Source organism: Protopterus annectens, chromosome 5.part0 (genome assembly GCF_019279795.1).
Source record: "Protopterus annectens isolate FY-2018-M chromosome 5.part0, PAN1.0, whole genome shotgun sequence".
Taxonomy (NCBI): Eukaryota; Metazoa; Chordata; order Ceratodontiformes; family Protopteridae; genus Protopterus; species Protopterus annectens.
Window position 1 is genome coordinate 368,936,957 of NC_056735.1, and position 17,046 is coordinate 368,954,002.

A 17,046-nucleotide genomic window follows, 5' to 3' on the forward strand; every position below is an offset into this window, starting at 1 on the left:
TTTTTTGATCAACTAAGGGGGACCATCATCAACAGAAGGACTGCCTGAAGACAAGTAGGAACATTATGATCAGCCCTTCTAATAAAGGGTATGCCTTAGATGTTTACAACAATGTCAGTGGATAACATTTACTTATTTTCGGATACTTACTTTCTGCTGATCAAGGTTGTACTCACCATATAACTGGGGTAAGGCACAGACACATTCTAGGCATCATGTTAATGTATTGTAGAACATATACGCACCACATGCATACCTACGGACAATATCCAGTATTACCACTTATCCTGTCAACATGACACTGGGATGTGGAAGGAAACCAAAGTCCTGGTAAAACTCACAGAAAAGATATGCAGACGCCACACATAAGGCTGATGCACTGCCATAGCTTTTTTCACCTTAAAACAGCTCTATTTACCACCCCCTAAGTCCTACTTCTTCTTCTCAGCCTGTCAGGTAGACTGACTTTCTCTCAACCCTTACTTCGCTTCAGCATAGCACTGTTTACAAACTTCCTACTCCTCCTTCCTGTCAACCTAGATAGCAGATAGGCCTACCTTGCACCATTAGGGTTACTTTCTTAGGCGCCAGCTGAGCAGCTAAGAGAGATAAGTCTAACTGGACGGTCTATTTTACTTTTGGTTAACATACTTTTCTCTTAACCCTTCCTTCACCTATTAGCTCCACTGGCAAACGTCAATAGTCCTATGTCTTCCTCTCAACCTGTACAGCAGACTTGCACTGCACCTTGGGGGCTGTTTCCTTAGGTGGCAGCTAAGGGAAAGACGTCTATGTGACAGACAGGTAGTCTGTTTTACTATCCATTCATCCTCTCCTTCACTAAAACCCCACATACTGATTTAAAGTACATTCATCCTCTCCTTCACTAAAACCCCACATACTGATTTAAAGTAATACTCCCAACACCTCTTATCATACTCTCAGTCCCTTCTCTTGAATACATCTCCAAATGTCACTCATACTAACATGACCATTCTACTGCCCCCTCCAAACACTACAACTACACAGTACCCTCCAATCCCACAAAAGAACAGACTTCAATACTCAAGTAATCTCATTGACCCAAGAAGACATCCATGCAATGCTAGCTGTCCTATACAAAGCACTATATTGCTATTCTAAAGTCCCGTACCTCTACTGTACCCATAGTTGCTCTTCTGTTTCATGTCTTTTCTTATTAGGTACCCTAAATGTTCACAAAGACCAACATCAAGATAAACCACACCATACAACAGCATTCATCTCTTCCACAAATCTTTATAAACTGCTCTTATCAGTGTTAACACAAACAACAATTTCTAACTCCAGTTATTTTACAACAGCAGCGTAACACAATTACACTTCTCCTTAACAGACTACTATCTAAACCATCTCATGCAGTTCTTCAAATAGCCCATTCTAGTGAAATCAGTTTAAATCCTGGGCCCTTGATGCAACTGTTTAACACACCGGCAAAATCCACATCAGAAGGAAAGACCTTAAAACAGCATGCATCAGTACTGCCAATGTAAACAAATGGTCTACTTCTGAAATGTGGTTAGTTCAAGAAGAGCCCCACATTCTAGCTAGCACAGAAATATGGTTTAAGGAGGATTTCTTCCCATCAGCCTGCATTCATTCCAGCTATATGATTTACACAGACATACAACTCAGGATTACACAAGGTGGTGGAAGTTACAAAAATAACAAAAGCCAACTCATCCAGTGACAAAAGTCCTAACTGGATTTCCCTCCCTCTGTTATATGGAAAACATACCCATCTGAGCCTTGGTCCCCTCTCTTTCCTCCATTCCAGCAACAGAGAATGACTTCAAGCAAATGTTCCCATTTAATATCTTCTCCAAGAACAAAACTATGATTACCCCAGGCACTCACACTAAACTGCTTGGGGCAGAAATTAACAACCTGAAATTGGATATTCACATAGCTCAAACCATCAAAAAGGTTTCACATAGCTCAAACCATCAAAAAGGTTCACAAGAAAATAGGTCTCCTATATAGAAACAATTTCTTACAAATAACACAAAAGTTACCATAGCCTGCACATACCTCCTATCAACCCTCCTCTATGCCTCCCCCAGTATTAACCAATCTCTGCAAAACAGACCTAAACCAAACTGACTGAACACTGCTGTAATAAAAAAGCAAGATTTGTCACTGAAGCTTTACACAGATCACATCACTGTACAGCACTAAAACAGCTTAATTGACTTGAATTCCCACAGCTTCTACACTTTAATCAACTAACCTTTGTCCAAAAAATTCTCCATCAACCCGATAAAATGCCTTCTCTCTAAAAACTCATTCAACCATACACCTCAGCCCAATCTCTTTGCTCCAGTAACCAACACCTTCTACATACCACCAAAGCCAAAAATACGGGTGGGAAATCTCTCTTCTCTATCTATATTCCTAAAATTTGGAATAAACAGCCAACCCCAATAATTTCTAACAACACTCTCTCACAATTCAAAACCTCCTGAAATCACACCTAGTGGATACCTGACTATGTTCTTGTTACCCCCCCGGTTAGGCCTTCCTGATTTCCCAAACAATCTTCTACCCTCTTTCTTTAAATAACAGGATGTATTAACCTCATCTGTTAAGTTTATACCCCTCTTTATCATCTCAATCACACTTGTGGCAACTACATATGATGTGTATAAACCTCTCGATTATTTCAACTGTAACTGTAGAAATATGAGCTATGATGGGACTTTTTTTCCATGTAAGGAAATGCATGTCTTCTACTGTTGTATTATTTGCCATTAATATAGTATCCTGTATGTTTGTTTAACTGATAAAATGTCTGTAACTGGTACTCTGTGTATGTTAGTATATGTTGACATTATCCTTGTAACTGGAGCTTTTCTCCCCAGGCCTCCACTGAAAAGGGATCCGTGTCCATTTGGACTTTCCCAGTAAATAAATGTAAAATAAATAAATAAATCATCAGTCAACAGAGCGTACTGACAACCACCTCTCTCCTATACAAGGACTATAGACCCATATCAAACCTAAGCCCTTTGGCAGAAATACTGGAGAAAAATACTACAGTATTTTTAGACCACATAAAATAGCTATGGCCTACTTTATGACTAACAACATTAGTATTGTAATGCTCTCTGACCCAAACTAGAGCATTTTCACTACACTCTGCTAATAACACCCATAAACTCAAGTGGCAGAGAATAAAATTTGCTGTTTTGTTGTATTTACTGACAACAGTACCCTTCACTGTGACCTCATAAGTAGCTTTAAATGGCTTTGAATACAATGATCTACACAATGGTGTACCTATGACATTACCCTCCATGAGGGTCAATATCAACCATTAAATACCAGATAAACTGTAATCACACCTCTCAACCTCTTAGCACAAGAAATCTGGACAAAGCCTAAAATAATGGGGGCACAAACAAGCACCCCGAAAATAGGGACAGATTTTAAATACAGTAAAACCCCCTTTATCCGGGACTCAAGCAACCAGCATTTGACTGGCTCGTATGCTGGCATACCAGCCAATCAAAAATCTCAGCCCGCAGTTCCACATTGAGTAGAAGTGGGTTCGCTTTGTAATTTTTGATTGGCTCTTATGCCAGAATTCTGCTGTGTGATTACAGCACTGCCCCCATCACAAGAGACATGTCAACTCTCAGGCAGATACTCCCTCCAGGAGTGGGTAAACTAGGACAAGATTTTTTTTACTTCCCACCCTCCATTGCACGAGCTGCGAATCAAACTTGTGTTGTCTGAGCCACTGTCAGTAATCCTTCCCCATACCACAAAACCAGGTTAGTGACTTATTGAGTGTATTATAATTCTGCTACAGAAATGCAGTTTTATGTGTTAATATTCCTTACTGCATGAGACGTTTCAAGATTTAAAGTGGACTGTTTTGCTCATCCAGACACTGTTTACCAAAATTTCAATGGTTTAGAGAGAAATTATTTTGTTGCTAAAAATTCGGAATTCAGGTTTAAGAATATTTTTCTTGATGTTGACGGACTAAGCTGCAGCAAATGATAGTGAGAAGCTAGTAAATAAGGAAGTTAATGCTACAGATAGGAAACCTAAGCAGTATGCTGACAGTAGGTATTAAGACATAACATTTACCAGCAACATGAAAACTTTCAATGATTCTTCCAGCAGTTATGCAGCATGTCCATTATCTATGAAGCAGGCTGGAGCGGCCTTAGGTGAATTGGTGCCCTAGGCAAAAGGGCTCCACGGCGCCCCCCACCACACTACCTGGTGCCCCCATCCTGGTCTTCCTACAACAAATAAATACTGGAAAAACACCACTGCTAGACCGGCGCACTAGGTGGCCACCTAATTGGCCTATGCCTAAGGCCGGCTATGGGAGCAGGAGTATGGTGGTTTAAAAACTCTTGATAGTGACTTGTTCAAGGTAATGAACACTGCAAATGAAAAGCTTCAGCCAAATACGCCACAACTTACCATGCACTAATACCTATTTTGGCCTGCATTATTTATTTATTTTATTTATTTAACATTTGTTTACTGGGAAAGTCCGACTGGGACAGAGCCCATTTTCAACAGAGGCCCAAGGAGAAATGTTCCCGATGTATGTATTTGGAATGTAAGAGGAAACCCATGAAAACACACAGAGGACATGCAGACACTGCACAGAAGGCACCCTAGCCGAAAATCTAACCAGAGAACTTATTGCTGTGAAGCGACAACACTAACTGCTGCACCAATGCATCATCCATTAATACGCAATGCCTGTTATTAAAAGGTCAGAGAGTAAAGTAAAAAAGTGAATTTATCAAACTTTCTGCATTTTTCTTCCAAGTTATTATTCTGAAAGAAGTAAGGAAGTCCCCACTTATTGGAAGAGAAAATATTAGTAATGTTCTTTTTCCACTCTCATAGGAAGTTCTTCAGATTCCAAGTGGAGAAGCAACATTCCTAGTTTGTACTCCATTTTTTCAACCTATAACACTGGCCAGTGTGTTTTCCAGGTGATACTACTGCCTATTTTGCCTTTCAAAGAAAAGGAGAGTTATATTTTATCCTTCTCCGGATGGCTGTTAATTAAAACTTATTCCATATGATAGATGGAGAATTTGAAAATGGTGATTCCATTTCTAGACTTCTAATCTGAAGGTAATCTGAAGACAGTCAGATATGGTCACACACAGGAAAAAAAAATAGAAGGTGTGCCAGTCAAGGTCCAACAAAAAAACCTAGAAGATACTGGCTCTGGTATCATTACTTCAGTGTCCTGAGCTCTTCTTATGTACCTTGTTGTCCAGAATGTTTCAGGCACTAGCAATCATATGCTGTCTTTAAAAATGATGATTCAGAATATTATACTTCATATGAAGAGGCTGCAACATTACAACAAAAAGTTCTGGAAATTGTTTTAGGAATTTCCATGTCTGGAGTTTCCACTGGTGCTTTCAGTGGTCTAGAAGCTTAAGTGAAAGTGACTATAGCCTTCCGGAAAGGCAAACTTCCCTGAATCATTCCTCCTCGCAGAATCTGAAGACTGATCACTCTGCTGCTGATAGTGCAAGGGGACAATGCCCTCATCAGACAAAGCTACACTTATCTAAATATGGTAGTCACATTGCTGGGGATCAAGACATTCAGGAGTTGTCTTCTCACAAAGTTCTAAAGATGGCCACTGGAAAAGCATACATAAACAAGCAAGGCAGTACTAGATCATACCAGTTTTGCAGATTAATCATACAGCAGTACATAAGCCAGTAAGTAGTGTCTCATTCTAGTGGTTTTATCAGACCATGAGTGGTAACTCAAACCAAAGAATTCTCAAAATTTAAAATGAGACTACCTGGCTTGAATTTTTTTATGCACTTCAAAAGAATGCTCAAATCTTAAATCTTCTGCAGGATGATCCAGTGAAAACACAGCAGAGAATTCACTGTGTGTGTTCCACTTCCCTTGACTCGAAAGGTCAATCTAAAAGCAAAAAGGGAAAAGTTTAGATGATTTTCATGATTATAGATGACTTTACTAGCCAAATCAACAATGGTATAGCCTCCTTTTAGAGAAGGACCTCTTCCCCAATAAGAAAGAAAGGTCCAAGATTCAGCATTTGAGGTGCTTTCATCTTACGGTTTGAAAGTGATGTCTTGGGTTCCTAATAAGCAACTTTTTCCTGCCGAGTAGTTAAGGTCACCATTACAAGACATTCTTAACTTTCTGAATGGAATTAATATCAAGACAAGTGTACAGTGCCTCTTCATGCACAGCTTTTGAAGGTACTTTATTATCTTTTACATTTGCTAGCTGAATGAATATAATCATCATTCCTTAAGTCTCATTCCATTGCTCTGTCAGCTCACCTTCAAGAGAGCCCTACTCTAGTTTCCCAGCATCCCATGAAGATATTTACTAGGACTAATTCACCTAACTCCCCTGAGAAGTCCAGACAAACTAATCTGACTTTCACTTTTGCCTTTATCTAGAACAGCTTCAAACATATGGGCCTTACATTTTGAGAACACTGTTTATGTTGCTCCACAACTTACATCTCAACCTCTTAGAGCAAAGAATCTGGACAAAGCCATAAATAATGGGGGGACAAAGGCCCAAACATAGGGGGCACTTTTTAAATATTGCTCTAACAAACTTAGAAAGTTGACAGAATAACATATTTTGCATTAGCATGAATTTTCCGAAGGGTATGAAGTCTGAAACTCAAATGTCTATCTTTATTTTCCTGATTTTGACTCTCAATGATTTGCCAGAAAAAGACAATTTTATGAGAAACAGACCAAAACTATTTGGTCAAAATCTAGACATCCTGCAAAAATCTGTACAGTTGAGAGGTATGCTCCACAAGGATAGAGGTGCACTGGCTACAAATCCAAATTCTGTGCCTGACATTGTTTTGAATAGGGAGCTACAACTACCTTCCTTTTATCATCTGCAAAATTAACAGGAATTAAAATTATGCTGTATTAGTCCCACGAGACAGTTTTTGATTACCAAATAAGAAATAAAATGTTCAAAAAGTCAGTTTGTCTTTTTGTCTCTTCAACACAATAAACTGAAGCTTTTGGTTTGCAGACAAACTGCTGCTATAAAGACTCATTACATGAAAAGCAATAACCCCTCTGTGGAATGGAGATAACATCCATCCACAACCCCTTTTTCCACATTTCTGTACAAGGAGTCAGGTGTCACTTATACAATGACAATCATTCAGCACCAATCAATCATCATAGCATCAGGTGGCTAGCCTTGCTGTGACTGTTCTTTTATGTCATACACACACAGGCACAAACTAGTGCACAAAAACTACTTTTTTTGCTTCTCAGTCTCCCTGCTTCAACCATTCTGTCCATCCTAGTGCTCCCATCCATTGTCGAGTCTACTTGCTACCCCTTCCTCCCCAGACCTCTCTAATTTATCTGGAGCCAGAATGGATTTTGAGGGCATCCTGGAGGGCAGTGCCAGCAACTGCTTCTGCTGCAGGGACGGGTTTACATTATGACCTACTCTTGTTTCCCCACCACCCCTCCCTTACATTTATCAACAACATCCAAAGGCTACTCCCTTCTATGGATCATGTCTCCAGTCAGGAAGCATCTTTCATGAATGCCCATCCATCCCTCCCTTCCTTCCTGCCAGTGCCTCAGATGACCTAGGCTCTACTTGAACCTGGGTCGCCTGGGCTGTTGTTAGGGCTTTATCCTTCTAAGTCATATAAACATTTATGGCAGAACACGTAAGCCCTTCTGGCTCAGATGGATAAGGATCTACAATGACCCAGATGACTTGGGTCAATTAGTGGTCCATGAACTGGAGGAACCAGCAATGCGTATGTGAGAAAGAGGAATAAGGTTATACCTACTCTTCTTTCTCAGGGGGAGGGGGGCATTCAGTTCAACACCAGGAAACACTTCTAAAGTAGAATTTGTGATGAAAACTGGACACTTCATAGGAGGATCTGCTTTAAGGCACATAGAGCCTCCTGAGGTGTACATCACTTACAGAAGAGAGTGACATGCCCTCACTGAGGCTCACTGAATGTTGAGTCCTGCAGTCTGCTAATGGGCATACTCAGTGAGGTTAGGCCTTAAAGTGGCGTCAACTCTAGTGTTTATCCCTTGTCATAAGAGAAACAGTTGCAGCCTAGGTCTCTCAGACTTGAGGATGGGAGAATAAATGCACCAACTGGTGCAGGTGGGAGGGGGGCTCAATGGCCAAAAACAAAAGTATGACGCAACAAAATCTAGAAATGCAGCAAGTAAAAATGTAAAACTCGGGCTCTTGTCAAAGCACAATGCTCTGTGGCCCAAAGCTAAATACTTACACAAGAACAATAGATCCTCAGAAATACAGCACTAGGGATAGAAAGATAAGAACCCCTCCTGTAGCAATGTTCCTAGCAACACAGATGGTTATGTTAAGTAAGCCTTTATCTCAATAGTTAAAATCTTTTTTTGCATTTTTTTAAACAAGAAACATCTTTATTAAGTTATCATGTATGACATAGGCAATTATACATTTCTATAAATGAAAACAAACCATACTGATATAATTTTAGTTGCAAACATTATACATCACAAACCATACTGGCAGAATTGTAGTTGCAAACATTACACATTTATCCAGTCATTGGCAGTAAAACATTACATAGTTCACTCAAGTCCTGCATTCTCTTAAACCTCATTCCCCGCTGCATGTATCATTCCCACAATTCCCATTTTCCCTATGTAATTTGATCCTACCCTTTTCTAGTTGTTTATCTCTGTTATTATATTCACTACTTAGGTTCATAGGTTGGTACTAGGCTACTGGCCCTAGGGCCTATACAAGCCTAGCCATAACAACTCCCTGGATATTTCTTCCCACAATATTTACTTCCCTGGACCTCTGTCTAGTAGGGCAACTGACATGATCCCCGGGGTGAATTTCCTATCTCCCATCCAATCATCAAGGTTCCTTTTGAATAGGGCCAAGGAGGTGCTTTGCTTGACTTGTCAAGGGCAGATCCTGCCTTTTGAACCTGGTTGACTTCTTCGAAACAGTCACCAAAGCCATAGATGAAGGGAAGGTAGTCCACACAGCCTATCTGGACCTTGCAAAGGCATTTGACACAATACCCCACTCGGGCATCATAGACAAGCTATCCAGCTTAAATATAACCCCCTATGTCACAAGATGGGTCGCAAACTGGCTCAAAGACAGAACCCACAGAGTGAGAGTTGCTGGAGCCATGTCAGACTCGAAACCGGTCACAAGTGGCATCCCACAGGGTTCTGTCCTCGGACCACTCTTGTTCGGTATATACTTTTCCGAGGTACAGGCAAACGTGGGAGGACTATGGCTCACCAAGTTCGAGCGACTGCAAACTGGGTGCCATAATCAACTCTCCAGCTGACACAAACATCCTTCAAAAAGGTCTCACAGAGACAGATAACTGGCGCCAGCGCCATGGTTCAAAGCTAAATGCCAAAAAATGTATAGTCATACCCTTTGGCAAAAACAATGTACCCACAAATTACCACATAGGCAGAAAACCATTAAGTACAGAGAAAGTTATTAGGGACCTGGGGACCCAAGTTGATAGCAATCTCTCCTTTGAAAACCACATTGCCAAAGTGGTTAGAAAGACCTTCTACATAGCTCACCTCATCACAAAGGGTTTCACATCTAGATCAAGAGAGATAATCGTGCCCCTTTATTCATCCCTCATCAGGCCCATCTTAGAATACAATGCCCCTTTTGGGATGTACCTTACCCGACACCTGCAGCAATTAGAAAGACCCCAAAAGTATCTCACCAAGAGGATCAAGGGTCTCAAACAGATGCCATATGCTGCTCGGTTAAAAAAACTCCAGCTCTACTCAGTTGCATACCACCTACTTCGAGGCGATCTATGCCTGACATACAAAGCTATGTCAAATCCAGAATTAATGGACATGCTCCACCTCAGTAAATCCCTCAGTAAATCAAAATCCCTTAGAGCCACACGCTCGAGGGACTTGAACCTCAGCACAGAAATAAATAGAACTTGCTGGAGGGACAGGTTCATAACCCAGAGGCTCCCTTCGCTCTGGAATAGAATTCCAGTTCATGTGAGGCAGAGCACCTCACTGAATCTCTTCAAGAAAAATCTCGATAGGTGGATGGGGATCGTAGGTTTGTCCCAGGGATTACTCCCGTGTCACTATTAGACAGAGGCACAGTAAACTAAACCTTAAAAAGGGCACAGTTTACTCAAATCAAGGGGTGGCGTAAGCCATACAGAATCGGGCTAGGCTTATAATTGCCTCAGGGCAGATAGCTTAGTATGATCCTATGAACCTATGTATGGGTAGTCTACTGCAGAGCATGGAGAGTCAGGAACCTGTTCCTCCAGCATGTTTTGTTCATTGTGATGACAAGGTTTAGATCCCTGGAGCATGTGGCTCTGAGGGATTGGGATTTCTTTAAGTGGAGCATGTCCAACAGCTCAGGGTTTGACATGGCCTTGTACGTTAAGCAGAGATCGCTTCTGAGTAGACGATATGCCACAGAGTATAGCTGGAGTTTTTTTTTAGAAGGTCAGCATATGGCATCTGCTTTAGACCTGTGATTCTTTTAGTGAGGTATTTCTGTGGCCTTTCCAGCTGTTGCAGATGTCTTGTGAGGTACATACCAAACGGGGCGTTATACTCTATAATGGGTCTAATGAGGGATGAGTACAGTGGGACAATGACCTCCTTTTTTCTGGATGAAAAGCCCTTAGTGATGAAGTGTGCCACATAGAAGGATTTCCTGACTGTTGTGGCAATGTGGTTATCGAAGGTGAGACCACTGTCCACCTGTGTCCCTAAGTCTCTCATCACACTTTCAATGTTTAGTGTACTGCCACCTATGTGGTAATTCATGGGTACATGTTTTTTTCCAAAAGGGATAACTATAAATTTCTTGGCATTAAGCTTGAGCCCATGGCTCTGGCACCAGGCATCTGTTTCTGTAAGGCCCTTTTGTAGAATATCCACATCATTTGGGGATTCAATAATGGCTCCCAGTTTGCAGTCATCTGTGAACTTTGTTAGCCAGAGTCCCTTAGTGTTGGCCTATACCTCAAAGAAGTAGATGCCAAACAAGAGTGGTCCCAGGACTGAACCCTGAGGTACTCCACTTGTCACTTGTCTGTAGCTGGATTTGGAGTCGGCTAATTTTACAGTTTGGGTTCTGTCAGTAAGCCAGTTGGCAAGCCATCGAGTGATGTAGGGATTTATGCCCAGCTTAGTAAGTTTATCTACGATTCTAGAGTGGGGGATAGCGTCAAAGGCCTTGGCAAGGTCCAGATAGGCTGTGTGGACCGCCTTACCCTCATCCACAGCTCTGAAGACTGATTCAAAGAAGTCAATCAGTTTCAGGAGACAAGATCGGCCCTTCACAAACCCAGACTGGGTGGGGTCCAGTGTTTGAAGGTTGCCAATGTCTTTGTTTATAAGTTTCATGATAATGCATTCCATGCCCTTGCAGATCAGGCTCATCAGACTGATGGGATGGTGGATCCCCCCTTGTGGAGTGGGATAACTGTAGTTGTGCGCCACTCAGTGGGCATGAAGCCTGAGATGAGGCTATGATTAAACATGACACTTAGGTAAGGTGCCAGTTCATTTTGTAGTTCATGTAGTACACAGCCCGGGATGTCATCTGGTCTCATGGATGCTGTATTCTTAGCTTTGGAGAGTGCGGTTTCCACCTGTGTGGCAGTGATTACCGGAATTGGCAATCTTTTTGTATTGAGATGGGCCCTTTAGGGGGTGAGAGGGGGGTGAAGTTGGCACTAAATCGATCTGCCAGGATATTGGCAATATCCTTGGGATCAGTATATTTACTGCCATTCTGTTGTAGCTCTGAGCATTGCCATTTAGATTCTTGACATAACTATAGAATGCCTTGTGGCTGTAATTGGAATCTTTGGCAATTTTATTTTTGTAACTAGCTTTTGAGGATTTTATAAGGGATCTCAGCTTCTTACTGAGGCTGGTGAGGGAGTTTTTTGCATCCTGGATGTTCTTCTTTTCTGCAACAGTTTCTTCCTTCTGTTGTATAGTTTGTTTATAGCAGGGGACCACCAGATTTGGAGGAGAGCATCTTGGTTCTATTTGGGATGGCACAATTCATTGACGAGTGGATATGCTCGTACAGTGCCTTACTGTAGGATTCAGCAGTCGAACTTTCAGATCCCGTCTGCATGGGTGTCATGAAGTCTGTCACTTCTGACTTTTTTATGGAGGTTTCCTTACTGGGGGTGGGGGGTGGGATGTGGATGTCAAGGGTGATTTGCTTATGGGCAGACCTGACCAATGAGGGGGTGGCCACTGGTGTGGAGCATCTATCTCCCATGTTGGTAATGACCAGGTCTAGGATACTGGAGCCCCTGGTGGAACAATGAATTAGTTGATCCAGGGCGTTGGAATTTATGAATTCCAAGAACCGTTGGGAAAAGGTGTTGGTACCCGAGTAGTTGTCCCAGCTAATGGCAGGGTAGTTGAAATCACCCAGTATTAGGGCATTTGGTTGTATCTTAATATTTTCCTGTATGTTTAGAAAGGTGTAGCGAGAATCTTGTGGCATGGTGGGGGATCTGTAGCAAGCTACAATTTCGATTGCAGTCTTACCCAGTGTTAGTTGCACCTGGAGAATTTCAGATGCATTCTGTTGGGCAACTAGCCTGGAGGTGTGAATATTCTTGGTGAATATGGACACTCCTCCACCTTTAGTGTTTCGGTCTTGGTTTTGTGGCCGCAAAGTGTGGTAGGAGTTGTAGCCTGGTATTGCAGGGGTGCTCTCTGGAGCCTTGAACCAGGTGTCAGTTACTGCACAGATATCGATATTCTCCATTTTTAGGAGCGCCTCGAGAGAGTGCATTTTAGGGTTTAGACTTCTAGCATTGAGTAGCATTACCTTCAGATTTTGCATGCTTGTATCTGTTATGGTGGTGGTTTTGTCCTTTGAACCTTTAGAGCTTTAGCCAGTAACCTGAATCCCAGGGGTGATAGGTGCAGATCATCTCTGGCAAAGCATTGTGGTTTGTCGATCATGTCTTCCCAGGCAGACAAATACTGGATCCCCTTTGAATGGCACCAGAAGCTTAGCCAATTGTTGAAGTTAATCATTTTGTCCTTATACTGTGGTATCATTCTGGGTGAAGGCAGGATGCTACTCAGGGCTAAGGCCATACCAGCCTGGGCCACATGATCCAACAGCTCTTCCCTGTCTCTTTTCATGTAGCCCAGGAAGGTATGTCTCAAGTCATTCACTCCAACATGGACAATGACAGAATCGTATTTGTACTTGTTGTGGAGTGACTTGAGTGCATGCGTTATGTGGCGGACCCTGGCACCCGACAGGCAGCTGACTGTAATTTTCTCCTTGTTCAGCCTGATGGGTGGGACATCAGTATGCCGGACTATAGAGTCACCTATGACTAAAGTGTTGGGTACACTGTCTTGCCTTAGGGGCTGTTGTTGGGTGGCACACTTGTGTTGTGAGCTGTGTGTCACTTGGGTTGTGACTGGTGTTTGTTTGCGTTTCATCTTCGGAGGACCATGTTGCTTGGGCAGGTTAATGTTAAGGGCCTCCGCATATGTGGGTTTAGTGTTGCTATGTGTGGGTGTTGATGGTGTGGGTTTTGAAAGGTTATGAGTTGCTTGAGGTGTAGTGCAGGTGTTAACCTTCTCCTCTTGACTGTCTAGCACAATCTTGGCCGGAGAGAGCTTTGCTTCCAGTTTGGCTATTTAAGTGCATCTCTCGCAGGTTGTAGTGTTAGGTGGTAGGAGGAGAGGGTTGTCTGTTGTCTGTGTACATAAGGCAATTGCCACATTGCCCCAGTATGCCCAGATTTACCAGGTTGACAGGAGAAATCACCGGAAGCTGACCCTTGGACATGCCTGTTTAGGTGCTTTTTTTGTAAAGTACAAGAGCTGTTTTCCCTTACCTTTGCAAGGTACTTTGCAATTACAGGATGTTTAGTGCCTACGATTAATTTCTCCTTATTGACAAGGAGAGTTGAGTGCTTGTATCAGTTTCAGGCTTTCTAGTGCTTTCCAGCAGGTTCTAGAGCAAGTGCTAGTCACAGGGGTTACTGGGAACCAAAAAACAACCAGGACTAGAAATATGTGATCGGTACTCCCAGGATGGTGACAGTAGCCTTCATTAACATGTGGATGGAAGCACGCATACTATGTGTGTGGGGTAGGAAGCCCCATGGCAGAGAAGGTACACACATCTTATCACAATTTATGGGGCCATGTGGGGTTCACATGCTACTTCTGCTACACACTGATATTATACTACACAGTTCATTTCTCAGTGGGGTTTGTCTTCTAAGATATGTGGCTGGTTCAAGCCCTGGGAGTTGAGATATGCTAATCTAACAGCATCATATCTAACTTTACACAGGAGCTCTACTGATTATGACATGAGACAAAAATCTGAACTAAAACTACCTTCGGATGCAAATCAATAACTCAAACACTTTTTAAGACTGTAAACAAGGGAAACAATTCAGTTATTTACAGTTATGGTGAATGCCTCATGTAAAGGTACTCACTTAATGTTGACTGACATCACTTACATGTTTCACCTTGCTATAGCATCACTACATGTTTAAGAGACATATTTCTTCTTTCATCTCAAACAGCTGAAGTGTGGCCCAGGGGCATTTCATGTGATCAGCACAAATTGTGTAGAGTTCAGTCAGACTCGGCCACATTAGATATCGTAAGCAGCATCTGTGATCCAATCCAGTCACCTATCATGTCCATCTGGCAAGGTCATTAATTGGACTGCTGCTGCTCTATCATCTGGTTTGAATGCAATGGTATGCAGTTTTTAGGAAGGCTCTCCTAGATATTTTGTCACATGTTTAAAGGCCAGTTCCCTGCAGTTATTACAGACATCACTCACCTTTTACCCTGCATGGCAATACTAATGATCCACCCATACGTTGACCACAACTTGGTTTATCTATCCACCTTTGCTTGGTAACATGGTCATTCTTCCATTTGCAATGACTGGTAGAGTTAACTAACAATCTGCAAACACAACTGTGGTCATCTATCCATCCAAAAACATTGGTTTTCTTTGCTGTTTTTAATTAGCTTTTTATGACCACTTCTGAAGCACTGCTAAATGCAAGGACTAATGTTTGAAATACTTTTATTAGTTGCAATATCTTTAGCTTTCACCTCTCATCTGGACATTATGGATATTAGGTCCATATTAAAGTTTGTAGTGCTTTGCAACAGTGCCAATATTTTTTTCATAACATCTGAAAACTATTTTGAAAGAATGATGCCATTTTTGCAAGAAAAATGTCTGTTTTTTTTTTTTCTAGTTTCAGCCATTCAGAAGGGTCATCATTAGTTTTCCAACAGCAAGAGAACAGACTTATCCTATGGATCTTTCTAGAGGTTTTAGGCTTTAAGAGAATGCTTCTTTGTCTGTGGAACTGTTCTGTGGGCTGAATGCTTATGCCACAGTTTCTCCTAAGTTTAGATGCCTGCACAGTACCTTGCTAAAAATCTCCTTTTCAGTGCCAAATGTATTTTAATTTGCAGCACTCAGAGGCACTGATTTTGATTTGTGCATCATGTCCCCCTTTTGTTGCTTTGATATATAGCTGCACTGTGCTATGTACTTCTTTGGTAATTTTACTTATTTATTTAATATTTCTTAACTGGGAAAGTCTGATTTGGAATGAGACGATTTTCAGCGGAGGCCCGAGGAGAAACATTCCAGATGCATGTCTTTGTAATGGACAGTGGTTTACAGTGGTGTCTTTTCTATGGTCTTCTGCCTGCCAACACATCCATTCCCTACCAAATAACAGTACATCTGTTTGACCAGAAAGACAAATGCATCCAGCATTATCCTAAAACATTAGAAATTTTGATCATGCCTTTTAATGCCAATTTTTACCAGATAGCTTTAAAACACAATATTTGTTTCTCCAAGGTATAACTACTGCTGGGTGAGGACAGCATCTGCCCATGCACAAGCTGTAAGTAGCCATGACTGCCATTTGCTGATGAGGTAGATGTGGAGCACCAACATTCATTTACCAAGTCGCAGGTGACACTGTGGCTTCTTAATTAATGCACTTAGTAGTTATATGCTTAAATATAAACTAATTTAATTCACAAAAATTATACATACTGTTTCAGAATAGATAGGTCTATCATCAGAATCAGTCCTGACACCTCTAGAGTGACCCACATGTCTCCATGATCATCTGATATCAAATTACATATTTCCAAACACTGAATATTTAGCATTTTAAACTTAGCAGCTGCAGATTCTAATTTAGACTCAATGTCTGGACTATCTATATTATGCACTTCAAACATTTTATGCATATTCTTTTGCATTTTATGTTTGTCAATTTGTAGTTTATATTCTAACAGAGACCTAGGACATAACTTTTCCATGGATCAACAGTTATTAGCATGATGTGAAAACATGGCAGCTTGATATTAGGGTTAGTACCTACTTTATTAATAACACAGCCGAACAGTTCTTGCTGCCATGTTATGTGAGCCGTTGCAGTAGTATCCATGGATGCTGACATATGCAATACTTTAGGAAAATGAAATCAGATTTTGACAATCTTTCACATAATTCACGTTACATGCCACATAAACATCCAGCCTTCATTGCCTTCATCAGCCATTCTTGAAAATGGTAAAACGTTGTCAACCTTTGTAGCTTTGTTCAGATAAGCTTTCCTAACTTTTGACTACTTTTACAGAATCTAATGATTTTGTGAAATATGTGCATTGTCTTGAAAACACTTGTGCGAAACTCTGTCAAGCTACAGAACAAGACATACATTCTAAACACAAATGCATTAAGTAAAGTTGAGATTGTCTTTGAACCTTTAACACTACCTTCCTAACATAACTGTAACGTTTGCTAATACATGGACACAGTTCTGCCACACCGATGTTAGATGTACCAGCATGATCTGACTCTGGCCCTTCTATGTGATGAAGTCACAATTCTTAATCTTAC

The 17,046-nt window shown here is 41.4% G+C and overlaps 1 protein-coding gene across 7 annotated transcripts in view; it reads right to left on the minus strand.

The window, feature by feature from the left end:
* CASK (calcium/calmodulin dependent serine protein kinase) overlaps positions 1-17,046 on the minus strand; it is a 4,132,188-nt gene that overhangs the window by 70,209 nt on the left and 4,044,933 nt on the right. The window lies entirely within an intron of this gene.